Genomic DNA, 13,030 nt, shown 5'->3' on the forward strand with positions numbered 1-13,030 from the left:
ACGGCACCACGATGTGGGGGAGAGATATTGCCTGATGTAGTAGGCGAGCGTTTTTTCTCGCTAACTGATTAATCGGATCCCTTCGTGCAGGAAGATACCTCATCTAGCAGTGAGGGATTCTTGGAATCCGACAGTTCCTCCTCAGGGGATAAGACTCAAATCACACAAAGGAAGAAGCTTACAGGGGGAAGAAAAAAGAAAGATAGTCAGAAGTGGCATGTTGACAAGCAGCTAAAATGGGCCTACTCTGACACGCGGCTTGTATGTATATTGCAAACAACAGCGCTGAACAGAACCTAAGTTAACTACGATTTTTCAGTCCATTAAACAGATGCAGGAGGAAGTGAGGTAGGATGGTCACAGAGCCAGAGAGGCAAACAAAGAAGTATAAGCTGGAATCCACAAAATAAATAATGTGGAGATATTGCTGCGAGATGCGGACAGAGACTCTCGTCGAAATGGAATCCCTGAACGTGCAGAATACTACCCAGGGAGATGCTTTGTCTGATGTAATGCTCAAGCTGGAGAAGCAGGAAAACAGACAGCGTAGAAACAACCTGCGCTTTTTGGGGTTCCCGGAGGGGGTGGAAGGTAGCAACCCTAAAGTGTATATAGTTAACCTGTTGGAAAACCACCACCCCGAGCAAGTGAAGGTGGACTGGGGCAGCCCGATCCAACGAGCCCACCGGGTACCCTTAATGATGAAGAAGGATTAGTTACTTACCTGTAATCCTAGTTCTCTTCCAGGGGTATACTCATTAAAGTCATAAGCACTGAATAATCTCCGCCGATGAGCGGGAACCCGGAACATATAACAAAATATATATATATGTGTAAATATATAATAAGAGTACATAGTACTAAACAAAGTATACACATATACATGTATACACTAATATTATGCAGCCCAATCATAACCTATAGGCTAATAAAGCCATAATTACATCTTTTCTGCAGAATGAAAATAAACCATAGAAAACAATGCAAGAAAAAGGCAGGAGCCTAAAATGCATTCCATAGACAGAAAAACCTTTTATTTTCATTAAAGAAACTGTGATAAAAGGCAATTAGCCTATGTAGGCTGCATGAAGAAATAACATCCCTGTACAGAAAATCAGACTGGCATCTCGCCTTTAAAGCCTCAGAGAATCTGAACACTTTGCCTTTAAGGCCTCCAGGGGGAACTCTGCTCCCATCATGCCCCACAGGTGACAGTTAGGTCAGTTCTTTTGTACGGTACAGTAAAACTTGCAGGTATCTGCATACATCATATCAAAACACACATATTAAACCATAATGCTTCTGCTCACCCGGGAAGGCAGGAGGGTGCTTATGACTTTAATGAGTATACCCCTGGAAGAGAACTAGGATTACAGGTAAGTAACTAATCCTTCTCTTCCAGGGGATACTCATTAATAGTCATAAGCACTGAATAGAATAGCAAGCTCATACCCACTAAGAAGCGAGCAAGCAGAAAACAGGAAATAACAATAGCTTTGACACACATATCTTAGCTAGAATTAGCAAATAAATTCCTGAGCGATGCCTGCCCAACCTGAGCATCTGCCTGTGTGTCAGAATCAAGAAAGTAATGGCGAGTAAAGGTATGAACTGAACGCCATGTAGCTGCCTTACAAATTTCTGCCATAGAAACATTTCTAAGGAGAGCTGTAGTGGAAGCTTTCCCTCTTGTTGAATGAGCCTTCGGTCTTCCTGACAAAGACCTGTTTGACAACTGATACCCCAGGAGAATGCAAGACACAATTTTGATTGGAAAAACGGGGACCCCTACATATAATTTCGTTTGCTATTCGTAGGGAATACACAAACAGATTTAGATAAAGGTAATATATAGCAAACCAGTGATGATTATACCGCCCTTATGATACACACATTATTGTATAACCTTAAATGACTAGTGGCTGAGACAGAGTGATATATCAAAATTTAGAAAACATTTTATTTCATTTTTTTCATTTTTTCTTTTGCATTGATAATGCTATTTGTCAATATTTTTTCTTTTAAAATACAAGAGAAGAATGTACTGTTCATATAAATTAACATTGAAATACATATATTATATATTTTCACATACTGGTGCAGAGAACAAACAATAAATAATAATAACATATAACAAGTGCTATACGATATATGGTGACGTGCAACAAACACCTAAACCCAAAAAAATGCACAGAATACATATATGAATATATATCAACCACTATTGTGCAATACATTATTATGTTTTCTCTATCATCTAGGTCACTTAAGGGTCAGTAAATTTTAAGTCTACGATACATATATCAGCAATGACCTTTTATCATTTCATCAGATTGTGTTATTATCTAAATCTGAGAATGCAAGACACAATCCATTTAGATATGGATCTCTTGGAGGCCGCAGAGCCCGTATTAATAGGACCATAGTTAATGAACAAACGGTCTGAGTGTCTCAAAGTCTTTGTTCTGTCCAGATAAAACTTAAGAACTCTCTTATGATCTAAATAGTGTAGAGCTCTTTCAGGAGGATTGGTAGGATTTGGGAAAAAAGTCGGTAAGGTTATAATCTGATTAATGTGAAAATCCCACACTACCTCGGGAAAAAAGGCAGGATGCGTCCTGAGTACCACTCTATTAGCATGAAACACAATGAAAGGTTCCTTGCAACAAAGAGCCAGGATCTCGCTCACTCTACGAGCAGAAGTAATGGCTACAAGGAACCCTACCTTCCAAGTTAAGTGCTGCAAGGAGGCCTTATGTATAGGTTCAAAAGGAGCACCCATTAACTCAGTTAATACCACATTAAGCTCCCAAGGTGGAGAAGGGGACCTGACTGGTGGATACACCTTTCGTAAACCTTCCAGAAAATCTTTCACTACAGGCATCCTAAAAAAGGAAGTCTGAATAGGCTATTTTCTGTAGGCCGTGATCGCTGCAAGATGGACTTTAATAGAGCTAAACTGAAGACCAGACCTCGCCAAATGTAACAAATAAGGTAGAATCACCTGTTCTTGACCATGTATAGGATCAAGGCCATTGTTCTAACACCACAGAAAAAATTGTTTCCATTTAAAACCATATAATTTCCTTGTAGAAGGTCTCTTCGCCTCCTTAAGGATATGCATACACTCGGGATTCAACTGCAAGTGTCCATACTGGATAACTTCAGGAGCCATGCTGCCAGGCGAGGGAAGACAGGTTGGGGTGGAACACTCTCCCTTCCTGCTTGGACAGAAGATCCGGGCGACACGGCAACCTCCTGTGTGGCACTTCCGACAACTGAAGATCTGCAAACCACCATTGGCGTGGCCACTCAGGGGCAATCAGAATCATCCTGGACTTGGTTTTGTACATCCTGTTGATTACTGTTGGTATCAATGGGGTCGGAGGAAAAGCGTACAGTAAGTTCTGACACCAGTCTATCAAAGGGGCATTCCCTTGAGATCCGACCTGGGGAAACCTGGATGCGAAGACGGGGCATTTCCCGCGTCTGCAAACAGGTTGATATCTGGAATTCCCCATGCTTGAAAAATACTGTTTGCGACTTCCTCGTTGAGGACCCAATCGTGAGCCTCGACGAAGTCCCTGCTGAGGAAATCAGCCTGCGAGTTCAGCGACCCGGGCACATGCACCGCTGTTATCGACAAGTCCCTCGCCAGTAACCAATTCCAGATGGTCAGGGCTTCTATGGACAGAGTCCTGGACCTGGTACCCCCCTGCTTGTTTAAATAATACATTGTAGTTGTATTGTCTGTTTGCACCAGGAGGGACAGAGACTGGAAAGATGGAAACAGAGACTTGAGAGCCAGATGAACCGCTCTTAGTTCCAGCAGGTTGATGTGATAACCCTTCTCGGAATCTGATCATAGCCCTTGTACTTGCAGAGGGCCCCTATGAGCACCCCAACCCTGGAGTGAGGCGTGCGTGATCAGAGTCTGAGTAGGGGGATCTTGATGAAATGGCACTCCTTGCATTAAGTGAGACCTCTTCATCCACCACCGGATGGAGTCTTTGGCGGACTGATGAAGGAGTATTCGACCCTCCCAGCACCCCGTCCTCTGTCTCCACTGATCCTCTAAACACTGTTGCAGAGGACGCATGTGCAATCTTGCGTTTGGAACTATGGAGATGCACGACGCCATCGAACCCAGAAGAGAGGATACTTGGCGAACCGTCGGGAACGTAGTTTGAACAAGAAGCTGACATTTTGTCCTGATTGATAACCACCTCTCCTCCGAAGGACACACGTTTTCTTTTTCTGTGTCCAAAAGAGCTCCCAGATAGTGGATTTGCTGGGTTGGGTTCAATATCGATTTTCTTGAAATTGACCTGAAGACCCAATTTGTGCATGAGGTAAAGGCATCTTGAAAGATGAACTTCCAGAAGAGATGGGGACGAACTTTTCAGGAGCCAGTCGTCTAAGTAGGGATATATGAAAATCCTCTGTCTCCGAAGGAAGGCAGCTACCACCGCCATACACTTTGAAAATGTTCGGGGAGCTGACTTTAGTCCGAACGGAAGTACTGCATACTGGTAGTGATGAACAGACACTTGAAATCTGAGAAATTTGCGATGCCTCTTTGAGATTGGAACATGAAAATATGCATCCTTCAGGTCGATGCAACACATCCAGTCTCCCTGATGTAACTGGGGAAATATTTGATGGAGCGCTAACATCAGAAATTTCTCCCTTCGAATAAATCTGTTCAACAACCTTAAATCCAGTATAGGTCTGAATTCTGCATTGGGACCTTTCTTTCTCACCAAGAAGAAGCGGGAGTACAGGCCTTGGTTTCTCTGTGAAAGAGGAACTTCCTCTATGGCTTTTTTGCACAAAAGGATGTTTACTTCTTTTTGTAGGAGCTTTTGACTTTGATGAAAAACTCTCTTTGGATGTCTGGCTGGAGGAGGTGATTTGAATTTGAGGAGATGACCATTTTGGATTATGCCGATGACCCATCTGTCCTTTTGTCAATTTTCTCCACTTGTCCAATAATAGAGCAACGCTTCCTCCTACCGGAGTGGACCACAGCTGTGGAGGAAGTTCTTTCTCATTGCTTCTGAGGTTGTTTCGCCGCAGAGGACTGCTGTCTATTTCCTCCTCTGCCTCGCCCAGGCCTGCACTTGCAACCTCTGCTGAGACTACCCCTGCTTTTGCGACAACCAATTGGATGTTTGCCCACGTTGTTGAAACGACCTCTTGTCATAGGGGCGAAAAACGTCGTCGGAACTCTTTCTTCTTCTCTAGGCCAACCGCCTTTAGAGTATCAAGCTCCGCTTTCATTTTGGCCATCACATCATCCGCATGAGATCCAAATAATGTTGACCCATTGAATGGCAGATTAACTATTTTCCTTTGGGCATCTGGCTTAAGGCCCGTGAGGTGCAGCCATGACGATCTCTTGGAGCATATGCCGTGGGCATACCCATGTGCTGCAAGATCCACATAATCAGCCGCCACACTTATACTCTGGTTTGCGACCAAATCACCTTCTCCCACAATCTCAAGGAAATCCTTCTGATCTTCCTTAGGTAGCTTCTCCGGAAATCTAGACATAGAGTCCCATAAGAGACGGTCATAGCGACCCAGTAACGCCGCAGCACTGGCCACTCTCATGACTGATCCAACTGTGTTACACATCCTCCGACCCAAGGAGTCCATGTTTTTACTGTCTTTGTCTGGCGGAGCAGATGAGATAGATGTAGCCGAGTGGGCCTTCCTGGCAGCCGCCACTATTAGAGAATCAGGAGGTAGATCTGTACGCAGGAAAAGAGGATCCTGATCAGGTGCTTTATACTTTTTTGCAATTCTTGAAGGCCCGGAGCCCACCGTAGCTGGCGTCAAGAAGGTCTGCCTTGCCGTTTCCAACAAACCAGGCACCAACGGAAGAAGAGGTCTAGCAGACAACTTATGATGTAGCGTTTCAAAGATGACAGAAGACTTCACAGGAGGAACTGCCATCGTTATATTGAATTTGCTAGCCCCACGGCATAATACCTCATTGAAAGTTCCCAGATCATCCACTGGAGATATCCTGGAAGGTGGTGTTGATGAGATCGTGGGTGAATAGTCTCTGTAAGACGATCTCAATGAAGAGGAAGAGGCAGGAGATCTATGCCTCCTCCTAGGAGTAGGAGACCGATGAGACCTACTGCGCTCCCTAGAATGTGAACGCCTCCGCACCGGAGATCTAGATCTTCTTGGAGAAACACCAGCCGGTGTCTTTGAAGCTGCCAAAGTAAGAGGCCTGTCATTAGGTCCTGGCTGCATCTTCCAATGGCGTATGCTTTCCAGCCATCTAGGAGACATGCTCACAGGAGGTGTTCTACGCACTGGAGAGCCCTCCGGGGTAAGCTGCACAATCTGAATCCCCATTGAGGAAGAAGATGCTGAAGAAGAACTCCGAATAGACTGCGGAGATCTTGAAGGAGCCTCTCTGGGAACCAATTGCCTGTCCCTTGATGTCGAATTCCTTGACGTCGAGCCAGAATGTGCCACAATAGAGGATTCTTTATGCGGAGAGGTTCTGATTACTGAAGACCTGTCCACAGATTTCCTCGACGTCAGGTCTTTCAACGTAGACCTTGGAGGATCAGCCAAAGCCCTCGACGCCGACCCCGACCTCGACAAAGACCTATGAATGGTCCGAGAGGCCGACCCAGAATGTCTCGACGCCGACCATGAGGCAGGTGGCGGAGACCTCGACGTCGACTTCCTCGACGTCGTTTGCTTCTTCGACGTCGACAGAGCCCTGTCAAGCCTCGAGCCCGAGGCATGTCTCGACGTCGACCCATGTCTCGACGGCGACCGTGATCTTCTTCTTTTTTCAGTTCTCAACGTCGTATCTCTACCTCTCGATGTCGATCTCGCTTTCTCTCTCAACGTCGATCTCACTCTTCCTCTCGACGTTGACCTCACTTTCTCTCTCGACGTCGATCGTCTCACTCTCGACGTCGTCCTCACAGCAATCGACACCAAACGCCTAGACGTCGACAAGCTTCTCGACGGCGAACTCGACCTCCGCTTCGACGCCTACTTGTGCTTTAGCGGCAATAACTTCGATGTCGATGTACTTCTTTCCACTGGTCTCGACGTCGAACTCACTTTTTTCAACGTCGACGCTTCCTGATGTTGTTTTTTCTTGCTTTTACCTTCAGGAGAAGCAGATCTTCGACGTTTTGACAAAGAGGGGGGTCGTCCAGATGACAACTCACTTCTTGCCCCCTTTTCATGCTGCCTTTCCCTCTCCAGAAGTCCCAAAAGTCAAATCGTCTCTCTTTCCTTTAAAGTTCTTCAGGAAAACTTGAGGCAATGATAACATTTTTCAATCAATCAATCAATCAGGAATTTGTATAGCGCGTTACTAACCCAGAGGGTCTCAAGGCGCTTGGGGAGGGGGGTCCGCTACTGCTCGAATAGCCAGGTCTTGAGTTGCTTCCTGAAGCAGAGGTGGTCTTGGGTCAGGCGGAGGTGGATGGGGAGGGAGTTCCAAGTCTTGGCCGCCAGGTAGGAGAAGGATCTTCCTCCCATGGTGGATCTTCGAATGCGTGGCACGGCGGCGAGGGCGTGGCTGGTCGATCGTAGCTGGCAGGTGGGCGTGTAGAAGGTCAGGCGGTTGTTGAGGTATCTGGGGCCCAGGTCGTGGAGGGCCTTGTGTGCGTGGGTGAGGAGTCGGAACGTGATTCTCTTGCTGACGGGGAGCCAGTGGAGGTCTCTCAGGTGTCCGGAGATGTGGCTGTGTCTGGGATGTTCAAGATGAGTCGTGCAGAGGCGTTCTGGATGCGTTGGAGTCTTTTCTGGAGTTTGGCTGTGGTTCCGGTGTAGAGGGTGTTTCCGTAGTCCAGTCGGCTGGTGACGAGTGCCTGTGTGACCATCTTCCTGGTTTCGGTGGGGAGCCATCGGAAGATCTTTCGGAGCATGCGTAGGATGTTGAAGCATGACGATGAGACGGCATTGACTTGTCTGGACATTGAGAGGGAGGAGTCCAGGATGAAGCCCAGGTTGTGTGCGTGGTCCGTTGGTTTGGGTGCGCTGCCCAGGGCGGGGGGCCACCAGGAGTCGTCCCAGGCGGAAGGTGATGATCCAAGGATGAGGACTTCCGTCTTGTCTGAGTTCAGTTTCAGGCGGCTGTTCATCATCCATTCGGCTACTTCTTTCATCCCTTCGTGTAGGTTGGTTCTGGCGGTGGCTGGGTCTTTGGTGAGTGAGAGGATCAGCTGGGTGTCGTCGGCGTAGGAGATGATGTTGAGGTTGTGTTGGCGTGCGATGGCTGCGAGGGGGCTCATGTAGACGTAGAAGAGGGTGGGGCTGAGTGATGATCCTTGTGGTACGCCGCCGATGACTTCGGTGGCCTTGGATCTGTACGGGGGGAGGCGGACTCTCTGGGTTCTTCCGGTGAGGAACGAGATGATCCACTCCAGTGCCTTCTCTTGGATTCCGATGTTTCTGAGGCGCTGCACTAGGGTGCGATGGCAGACCGTATCGAATGCTGCGGAGAGGTCCAGGAGGATGAGGGCCGCTGTTTCCCCGTTATCGAGCAGGGCTCTGATGTCGTCGGTGGCTGCGATGAGGGCGGTCTCGGTGCTGTGGTTGGCGCGGAAGCCGGACTGCGAGTGGTCGAGGGATCCGTTCGTCTCGAGGAAGGCGGCAAGCTGTCTGTTGACGGTCTTCTCGATGACTTTGGCAGGGAAGGGGAGGAGCGAGATGGGGCGGTAGTTCTTGAGGTCTGCGGGGTCTGCTGATGGTTTCTTCAGGAGGGTGCTGAGTTCGGCATGCTTCCAGCTCTCTGGGAAGGAGGCGGTGCTGAAGGAGCAGTTGATGATGTCCCGGAGTTGGGGTGCGATGACGGAGTCGGCCCTGTTGAAGATGTGGTGTGGGCATGGGTCGGTTGGAGATCCGGAGTGGATGGTGTTCATCGTGTGGATGGTGTCTTCGGTGCTGACCGGGGTCCAGTTGCAGAGGGTGGTCGTGGGGGGTGTCGGTTCGGTGGTTGGGTGCGTGGTCTGTGCGCCGAAGCTGTTGTGTATGTTGGCGATCTTGCTGTGGAAGAACGAGGCGAGTGAGTCGCAGAGGTCTTGCGAGGGAGTAATGTCGTTGTTTCCGGCGCTGGGGTTGGAGAGCTCTTAGACGATGCTGAAGAGTTCCTTGCTGTTGTGTGCGTTGTTGTCGAATCGATCCTTGAATGCTGTCTTCTTGGTGGTGCGTATCAGCTGGTGGTGTTTGCGGGTGGCGTGCTTGAGGGCGGTCAGGTTGTCTGTAGTCTGGTTTTTTTGCCAGGCTTTCTCGAGGGTGCGGCAGTTCTTCTTGGAGTTCTTGGGGTCGTCGTTGAACCAAGAGGCTATCTTGCTGCCGGGCCTGCTGGGGTGGTTTTTCAGAGGTGCGAGGTCGTCAGCGCAGTTGGAGATCCACTGAGTGAAGTTGCTGGCTGCTTGGTTGGGGTCCGTTGAGCTGGCGGGAGGGTTCTGGCTAAGTGAAGTGGTGAGCTGGTCGTGGTGATCTTGTTCCAGCTTCTGCGGGTGGCCTGTTGCGGGTGGTGGTGAGTCGTGGTTTTTCTGAAGCTGAAGTGGACGCAGCTGTGGTCTGTCCAGTGGAGTCCGGTGGCGTGGCTGAAGGAGATGTACTTGCTGGAGGAGAAGACTGGGTCAAGCGTGTGTCCGGCGTAGTGGGTGGGGGTGTTCACCAGTTGCTTGAGTCCGAGGTTGGCGAGGTTGTCCAGCAGGGTGGTGGTGTTGTTGTCATTGTTGTTTTCCAGGTGGAAGTTGAGGTCCCCTAGGAGGATGTAGTCAGCGGAGGCGAGGGCGTGCGGGCTGATGAAGTCTGCGATGTCTTCGCTGAATTGAGTGCGAGGTCCTGGGTTCTGTAGATGAGGATGCCTCTGAGTGTGGTCTTGGGGTCGGTGTGTATCTGGAAGTGGAGATGTTCGGCGGCTGTGAGGGTGTCATCGGAGTTGGTCGTGATGCGGATGATGTTCTTGTGCGGAAGGTAGACAAACCACACAAACAGAATGGGGATCTGTTTTTGACATCTTCTTCCCACAGGAAGGACATTTGTAGAATAAAGGTGGCATAACTGACCAAAAAATTCTAGAAGAATTAGTCAGAAAAAGTAGAATATAACCACCAGCAACAAATACTGTCAAATAAGACAGGAAAAAAACTAATTCTTACTGAAAAACAATCAAATTCAGCAGAGCTCAAGTTCCAGGTTCCTCACAGAACAAGCCGGAAAAAAGAACTGACCTAACTGTCACCTGTGGGGCATGATGGGAGCAGAGTTCCCCCTGGAGGCCTTAAAGGCAAAGTGTTCAGATTCTCTGAGGCTTTAAAGGCGAGGTGCCAGTCCGATTTTCTGTACAGGGATGTTGTTTTTTTATGCAGCCTACATAGGCTAATTGCCTTTTATTACAGTTTCTTTGATAAAAATAAAAGGTTTTTCTGTCTGTGGAATGTATTTTAGGCTCCTGCCTTTTTCTTTCATTGTTTTCTTTTTTTTTTTTATATCTTTTTATTTTTCCAAAATTGTGCACATTGTACATTTAACATTTCATATTATTCATAAAAAAATAAAAAATAAAAAAATAAAAAATCATTATATATATACAGTACAGTTTTTAACTATACATTAATATAAACCAAAAAAAAAGGTCTTAATGTGGCCCCATGTTGTCTTTCCACTTGGCTATAGGTTCCCAGATTCTTAATCCTCGCATCTTACCCCTCATACCTTTCCGAGCATATATAGGTTTCTCCAGATTATAAGCCGCTAATAAATTAGCCAACCAATTTTGCATAGCTGGTGGATTTCTATCAAGCCATGCCCTGGCTATAGTTAATCTATATACTGCAACAGCCATAAAAATAAATTCTCTCTGTGTATTTCCCCCATCTAGGCCTATCCCCAACAATAGCCATGAGGGGGTTAGAGTTATTTGAATATCTAATGACCTATCTAAAAAGCCTTCTATATTTCTAATCAGGGTATGCAATTGGGGACATGTAGCAAATACATGTACAATATCTGCCTCAAGAGAGTTACAGCGCGGGCAGGTAATACCTGTAGTACCTCCCCATTTAGCTATTCTCGCTGGGGTAAAATATAATGCATACAAGGTTTTATAATGCTGGGATTGAAGGGGAGCAGAGCACAATACAGTAGACCCAATTCAAGTGATTCCTGAAATATTCCAGATGGAATGCCCAGCTTCTCTACCCATTTATTACCATACCTCTCCAAATCATCTATTTTCCCCTTCATCAAACATGCATAAAAAGATCTAATTGTGCAATCCGCGCATACCTGTATTTTCTCCATAATTTCATTTCTATCATACCCTGCAGGCCCTCCTTGTTTGTTACACAGGAAACTCCTAATCTGCAGGTATTTAAAAAAAGACCTCCTACCAATGCCATATTTCACCCTAAGATCTGTAAACTGTGCTATCCCTCCCAAATCCCTCAGATCGCCGATCTGTAATATTCCCTTTTCGGCCCATCTGGCCATTGTACCATCAGCGAAGACTGCCGCCGGGAATGACCTATTCTTATACAACCTGGTATATCTGTTATATCTTCCAAGTCCTGTTTTTTTCAAAAATGCATTCCAAATCCTTACTGCTGCATTAAGCGTTTTAAATCTGGTCCTCTTATAGTAAACATACTCCGTGCAGTTTAAGAAGCAGTTTTCTGCTTCCTCTCCTAAAACAGCTGCATACACTTCTGTGGACATAGTTGTCACTTTTTGCTCATTACCACCCCCACCTATTAACCCCTGCATATATTGCATAGCAGCGGCAAAATAATACATTCTAAAATCCGGTACCCCCCACACCCCTCTCTCTCTCGGTAAAGACATAAATCTATAAGCCCTCCTGGTCTTACCCTGAGCCCAGATAAATCTATTCAAAATAATCTCAAGTGAGTTAAACCATTTAGTTTCAAAGAAAAGTGGGATAGATCTAAAAAGATAGAGAAACTTGGGGAGGATTAGCATTTTAATAATATTAGTGGTGCCTACCAAGGACAGATGTAGATTATTCAGTCTTTCCAGATCGGACTTTACCCTAGATATTAGGGGGGAGATGTTCTTTTCTACAACCTTATCTAATCTGATGAGATTGCCACCCCTAGATAAACTGCAGAGGTAACCACCCGTAAGTCATTGCAGCTAGAGTAGGCATTTTCTACAATCTGCGTCTTAGATCTATTAAGACTATATCCGGAAACCTGTCCAAACATCTCAGCTTCGGCTTCCACCTCTCTGATTGTCAATAGAGGAGCTGGGGTGAGTATTGCCACGTCATCGGCGTATGCAAGTGTTTTAACCGTACAGCCATTTACGCTCATAGGAGAAATAAGTGGATTGGATTCGAACCTACGTAGGAGAGGCTCTAAATACAGTGCAAACAACAGTGGGGATGAGGGGCACCCTTGCCTCGTCACTCTCCCAATTTTAACTACTGCCGAATGCCCTCTGTTAACTCTAATTTTAGCCGTAGGTTCGTTATATAAAGCCTGTATAGCCCTAATAAATCCTTCACCAATACCACACCACCTCATAGTCTGCCATAGGTAATCCCAGGAGACCCTGTCGAACGCCTTTTCAGCATCTAGAAAAAGCGCTGTCATGGGGTCTCCCAGGACACCTGCCGCATCGAACATTGTAACCACCGTCCTAATATGCTGTGTTGTCCCTTTACCGGGAATAAATCCGTGTTGTGCTGGACTTACCAAGTTCTCAATAACCCCCGACAACCTCATAGCTAATATTTTAGAATATAATTTAACATCGGCGTTCATCAATGTTATCGGCCTATATGACCCCGGGACTGTTGGATCCTTCGCCTTTTTCAGAATTACAATAATGTCAGTCCCCCCCCCCATGACTTGGGGATCGACTCCCCTTTTTGTGCCTTACCCATGATGTTAAACATATCCCCCAGCAGTGAGCCTTTAAATACTTTATAAAACTCTGCAGGAATCTGATCCGGCCCCGCTGCCTTACCCGATGATAAGCTGCTCAGTGCATCATTAAG

Source organism: Lissotriton helveticus, chromosome 7 (assembly GCF_964261635.1).
Source record: "Lissotriton helveticus chromosome 7, aLisHel1.1, whole genome shotgun sequence".
NCBI lineage: Eukaryota > Metazoa > Chordata > Amphibia > Caudata > Salamandridae > Lissotriton > Lissotriton helveticus.